At 33.2% G+C, this 5,989-nt stretch overlaps 2 long non-coding RNA genes across 3 annotated transcripts; both read left to right on the top strand.

The window, feature by feature from the left end:
- Positions 1-247: 247 nt before the first annotated feature.
- On the top strand, positions 248-2,936 carry LOC131640902 (uncharacterized). Of its 2 annotated transcripts, XR_009295373.1 has the most exons (5): positions 248-504; positions 599-666; positions 759-848; positions 1,253-1,518; positions 1,618-2,936. It is a non-coding gene; the product is annotated as an uncharacterized LOC131640902 (long non-coding RNA). The 2 variants fall into 2 exon arrangements; XR_009295372.1 differs by having other exon boundaries at positions 248-848.
- Positions 2,937-2,954: 18 nt separating this feature from the next.
- LOC131640903 (uncharacterized) lies at positions 2,955-5,597 on the top strand. Its single transcript, XR_009295374.1, has 2 exons — positions 2,955-4,491; positions 5,168-5,597. It is a non-coding gene; the product is annotated as an uncharacterized LOC131640903 (long non-coding RNA).
- Positions 5,598-5,989: the final 392 nt, after the last annotated feature.

The following is a 5,989-nucleotide window of genomic DNA, read 5'->3' as shown; positions in this document are numbered from 1 at the left end:
TTTTAAAAACGGGTGTAAATTAAAAATATTATTATATTTAAATCTCTATTACTCCCGTTAAATTAAAAATCGGGTGTAAATTTAAATTGACTTAAAAATAATATTTAATATTTATTTTTATAACTCAAAATATTATTAACTAGTTAAGTGAATATTAATGAATAAAACATTTTTCAATAAAACATTTTTCTCTCTGAACAAAATATTAACCAAACCCAACGAAACCCATTATGCATGCATTTCAGCGAAACCCAGCGAAACCCATTTTTCAATCCACTCTCTGAACAATCAACGAAACACATTTTTCAATCCACTCCCTGAACAATCAACGAAACCCAACGAAACTCAGCAATGGTGACGACAACGAAGCTCTCAGTTCCTTTCACGAAGCTAATGCTTGTACCCAACTTCCCGTGACGACATTGGTAGAGAAACAAAGCTCTCTTCTTCTCCAACATCGCACCGCTCTCTCACTCTCATTTTTTTGAAACTGAGAGGACATTAGTAAGGAAGAATAGGGGTTTTATACTTTGAGCGAATTTGGTAGCTGAAGAATTAGGGTTTTATATTTTGTTGATTTTGTTGTGATATATTTCAGGTTGATTTTGTTGATTTTGAAAGTGTAGACTCAGAATGGATAGTTGATTTTGTTGTGCTATATTTCAGGTTGATTTTGTTGATTTTAGGTTGATTTTGTTGTGCTATATTTCAGGTTGATTTTGTTGATTTCAGGTTGATTTTGTTGTGCTATATTTCAGGTTCATTTTATTGATTTTGTTGATTTTGAAAGTGTAGACTCAGAAGGGGTTTACTCAAGCATCGTTCGTTTAGTTTTGATTGAAAGACAGGTATGAATCTGTGACACACATTATTATACAGTTTAGAGGAAGTTAGATTCTCTGTTGTTTGAAGATTCACATGATAACATAGGTATATTTAGAAGAGATAAAGCAAGTACAAGTTTCAAATCTATATACTTATAAATCATGTCTTAGAGTGAGGTTGTGTTCTTTGTGTACACTTATTGTTTTGAAATGTTAGACACCTTTGGTGTTCCTAATTGTGTAAGCTAGCAAATCCTTTTATTTTAACGTAGAATGTTAACATCCATTTCATATCTATCTGGTTGATTGGTTTTCAATTTTTCATCAATAAGCTGATTTCCTTCGCTTTCAAACACTACTCTGATCAATATGCCTTTTCATGTACGGTGTGTTTTAGATATACTAATGCATCCATGTAATGTACACAGAAATTAGAGTATCTGCCTAGAAACTGGACAGTTCTTGAAGAGAGAGAACCTAAGGACTGATGTTCACTTATGGTGAATTGTAAAATCTCAAGAATTCAAGTTCCTTAGCTCAATTTCTCGTGGTGTAATTTGCAGTGATGTCTTCTCATGATTCAGTAAGCACGGTGTTCAAATGTATGCAAAACGGAGCCGTTGATTTTCTCATTAAACCTGTTCGCAGGAATGAGCTAAGGAACTTGTGGCAGCATGTGTGGAGAAGACATACTGTATGTCAATATTCTTAGATTGTTGAAGCAACGTTATGTTTTTTATTGTCTTTAGTGTGGAAGTACTTATAATCCAATTTCTGTTTACTTCATCTACAGATTAGCAAGCCTCCTCAAAATATAACATTGGCACATGATAAACTTGATGTTGCTGAAGAAAACAATACCGCAAGTAATAATTCTAGTGGTTCTGTAGCTTCCACGCAGAAAATCGAGTGCAGTGGAAAAAATAGTGAGACTCCAGCTCAAGTAAGTTCTGCTTCTGTAAGCCATTAAAAAATCACTGAAACAATTTAATATTATTGTTAGATAAAAAGGTTTCAGCGTGTTAATTGTGAAATAGAAGTTACCTTGTATATGAGCTGATTTCATTACTAATGTTCTATCTACACTTTCAACATTAGGCTTGAGTAACGTAAAAAGACATACAACTACCGTTTGTAAACAATGCATATATGAAGCCACTCTCTTGTAAACTAGATGAAAATTTTACTGTACAATCCCTTCTATGGTAGTTATACCCAATGTGTAGAAAAATACATTGAATCCTTATAGTCACCATCATATCTGAGTCTCAGCATCAAAATTTTAACAAGTTTCCAAAAGGCATTATGATAGCCACAATCATGTGTATCAAAACTCTTTGATATGTGACTTGCCATATCTCATTTGGTGAACTAGTGTCTCAGATTGCCCAATCTCACTGGCAGCCTTTTTATTCTTGTCCTTGACCAGACGAGCTTTGCACACAGCTTGTTGGATTTGTCTTTCATGCTCCTTGAGGATCTCTTCAAAATTAGCCTCTGGAGGCAGTAGGGGCCCAGAATAGTTTATGTGCCCATTTTTGGGAGCATTACCCTGCAATCACAAATAAAAGCAAGTCATTACTAGAGAATTCCAGTCAGTCACAGTGAGCATAAAAACTATTAAAGAAAAAAGGAACAGTCTCCGGAATGGTAATAAAAATTGTTCCATTACGTAGCGCCAAGACTTCTGGTGATACTGTGAATGAGAAGATTTTCCTTAGCAGGAGAGTTTGCAAAGCTGAGAATAATAACTTGGCGCTATAGCTGTGTAGGGTAGTGAAATTTAAACAGACCGTAATTTCCTACGATCCACAATTGGCAACTCCGTGGATAAGTGATTACAAAAGACTCGATAGTATTAGAAATGAAATCGCTAGAGATAAAATTGGGGTACATTTTAGTGTAGAAAAGGTAGCAGTTTATTGTCTTATGTGGTTTGAGCATATGGATAGAAGAGTTGTAAAACTATTGAGCTTCAAATTGGCCTCAAGAACTACGATCCACAAAAGGATAAACATTTCAGCGGCTCCATCAAGTTGCCTCACATCCCTCGCCCTAAGATGAAGATTTGTATGCTTGGAGATGCCCAACACGTTGAAGAGGTATACATCTTCTCCAATTGTTGAACTAATTTGTGAATATTTGATTTCGTGCTGCAATGTTATATCTCAATTTAACGCTGCTTCATAGTTTATAGCCTTTATATGCTTTCTAATTGTTACGAATTTGTGAAATTTATTGAAAAGACACAATGCTTCTGAAGTTATATAGCCCAATTCTGTAACCATTGTTCACATAATTGTTGGCACCACCTTTAGGTTCAATAATTCTGGTTTGTTATTTTGTGCTTTAGTAGGAAGAGATTTTTCATGTATAGACATTAGTTGTGTTTGTGAATGTAGGATTAGAAATGCAAAACAACATCGTTGATCCTTCTAGAGTGCACATTAAGGAGCTGGATTGGTTAAAAAAGTGTTTGTAATGAGTTATTGAACAAAGTTACTATACTTGAAGTTACTCTAACAGTAACTTGATCCTTCTATTTTGATTATTGTTAATCTATTTATGTTGTTTCTGTTGAACCTTTGGTCAGTAGTTTCTGATATCAAACTTTGGTTTTATGGTATTAATTGCTTTGAATTTATGGTGTTAATTGCTTTGGATTATCTATATTGTCGCGTGTGAACATAAATCTTAATGAACTAAGTTTACGAACAAAGTTGAAATTTGAGAATTGAGTAGTACATCAAGCCTCATGGCATGGCCATTCACTGCATAGTTTTAAATTGTGCATTTCATATGCTACTAGGTTTTCTTTCATAATAACAATGAACATACTCTAGCATAATCTGTGTCATTTTGATTCTGAATAGTGTATAATCCGCATTTAAATTTGCTTTGTACTTGTATAAGTTGTTTAATGTTCTTTATTTTGGCTTTTATCTTTGGTATTGGGAATATCTTTATTGGGAATATTTCTTAGATTCTTAATCATCTAGTGGTATTATTAGCAATCTCTTATTCTTTGTTTAGAATTGGGGTGTTAGATCATAACATGGCTTCATCTTCATTGCATAGTCTCGATAACGTCGTTTGGACGACCTCCTAACTCAAATGCAGCTTTAGCATAATGTTGGCATGAATGAGATTCATACCTTGCTTCGTGCTTATGTTGATCACAGTTCACAAGACACAAACGATCATCATGGAGTGAAATCAAAACATTTACTCTATCCAGATCTTCAAGGTGGAGTTTCCCTGATGTAATGGTAAGATCAATTTAATGGTAAGAACGTTCATGACTTTTGATGGAGTTTCCCTTATTATACAAGTATGATCAATTTTTTCTCTTCGATGAAACTTTGGCAACTTTGAATGCGTGATTCACCTTGATGGCTTAACTTTGCAGTGACACTTGAATTATATGCGTCAGAATCAGTTATGAACTATCTATGATTTATTTGAATTGGGTTTTGTTAGAGTAAGTAGTACTAAATGATTGTGTTCAAAGTGGTTAATAATAATAGTAAGGTGTGAAGCTGAATCAGAATCAGTTAAAATGATGGACTAAGGGTGCAGGCCAGAAGCTGAAATTGCTGCTCTCAGGCATGAACTTACACAAGAAGTTGTTGCTTGGTATAAACTAACCATCCTAATGTCACAAAAGGTAAATTTCTTTTCTGTACCTTCAACTTTCTCTTGTTGCCATTGTTGATTGTTCTTGGGTTCTATATACAACTTACTAATTTATATCTAAGTAATTAGTCGGTAAAAAAAATCAAAGTAATTACTATAGTTGAAATATTGAAAACAGTATTACATGATTAAACTATTTAGTTGCCTAAGGAATGAAAATTCTATTTAGTCAAATATACATAATTGTGTTTTTAATTAAATTATTTCAAATAACTAGTGGAAGACTGAAACTAGATAAGTTTAAGATACACTCTCACTTATGGCCAATATCCACGTTTAAGATACACTCTCACTTATGGCCAATATCCACCGAGAACTCAACTGAACCCCATTCACATCAATATGAAACTGCATGAGAATATGGCAGTTTTTAGTGAGTGAATGGAATAAAATAACTAACAATTTGGCAACTACATTGATCGTACATGTGTGCATAGTGTAGTTAAAAGCAAAGTATGACAAGAAATGAAAAAGGTGAGTTTGTGTTTGTTTATGTTTATGGATTATTTGCACAGGTATATATTAGAAAGGATAACTCAGTAGTCTCTTCTCATAGATATTGGAGTCAATCAACACAAGAGCCAGTCTCCTTGTTGGACCAAAGAGATTAATCTGTTGTGTATTAATTAACACTGAATATATTGCAGGCTCTGAGTGAGAAAGGCTATGAACTTGTTTCCGGTGGGACTGAAAATCATCTAGTTTTGGTGAATATGAAGAAAAAGGTAACCCGATAACTACTTTGACTTTGCTTGAGAAGATGAAGTCGGTGTACACGAATGTAGAAGGTCTTCCTCCGAATTGAATTGTGGAAAGCAATTGCTTCTCTAGGGCGTGGTATTTTGGCCATGGATGAATCCAATGGTACATGTGGAAAGCGGTTGGATTCAATTGGACTAGAGAACAACCGAAGCTAACCGTCAAGCATGGCGTAAAATTATATATGAAGAAAGTGTTATGACTTGGTTAAAATATAATTTTTATGTGTATGATTTTATAGTACTTGAAATATTATGAATGCACATGATTTTGTATACTTTTGGTTAATATTAAAAATATTTTGACTTAGTTAAAATATGATTTTTATGTGTATGATTTTATAGTATTTGCAATATTATGACTGAAAATGAAATATAACTAAATAGTGTATATGAAATAGGGTGTAAATATATTTAAATATAATATAATTGTTCATTCATAAATGGCGCATTTACACCCGATTATTATTAAAATAAGGTGTAATTAAGAACGTATCTACACCCGATTTTAATTAAAACAGGATGTAATTAAAATGTAATTACGCCCAATTACACCCAATTTTTATTAAAACAGGGTGTAATTAAAACGTAATTACGTTCAATTACACCCGATTTTTACTAAAACAGGGTGTAATTAAAAATGTAATTATGCCCAATTACACCCGTTTTTTATTAAAACACGGTGTAATTAAAAACGTAATTACGTTCAAT

The sequence above is a fragment of the Vicia villosa genome, unplaced genomic scaffold (genome assembly GCF_029867415.1).
Source record: "Vicia villosa cultivar HV-30 ecotype Madison, WI unplaced genomic scaffold, Vvil1.0 ctg.003382F_1_1, whole genome shotgun sequence".
Lineage (NCBI taxonomy): Eukaryota > Viridiplantae > Streptophyta > Magnoliopsida > Fabales > Fabaceae > Vicia > Vicia villosa.
Note: the sequence above shows the minus strand (reverse complement) of the source record. Positions and strands in the feature narration are given on the sequence as shown.